Source organism: Theropithecus gelada, chromosome 19 (assembly GCF_003255815.1).
Source record: "Theropithecus gelada isolate Dixy chromosome 19, Tgel_1.0, whole genome shotgun sequence".
Lineage (NCBI taxonomy): Eukaryota > Metazoa > Chordata > Mammalia > Primates > Cercopithecidae > Theropithecus > Theropithecus gelada.
Window position 1 is genome coordinate 24279429 of NC_037687.1, and position 300 is coordinate 24279728.

The following is a 300-nucleotide window of genomic DNA, read 5'->3' on the forward strand; positions in this document are numbered from 1 at the left end:
AAAAGGCCGGGCGCGGTGGCTCAAGCCTGTAATCCCAGCACTTTGGGGGGCCGAGACGGGCGGATCACGAGGTCAGGAGATCGAGACCATCCTGGCTAACACGGTGAAACCCCGTCTCTATTAAGAAATACAAAAAACTAGCCGGGCGAGGTGGCGGGCGCCTGTAGTCCCAGCTACTCGGGAGGCTGAGGCCGGAGAATGGCGTGAACCCGGGAGGCGGAGCTTGCAGTGAGCTGAGATCCGGCCACTGCAGTCCAGCCTGGGTGACAGAGCGAGACTCCGTCTCAAAAAAAAAAAAAA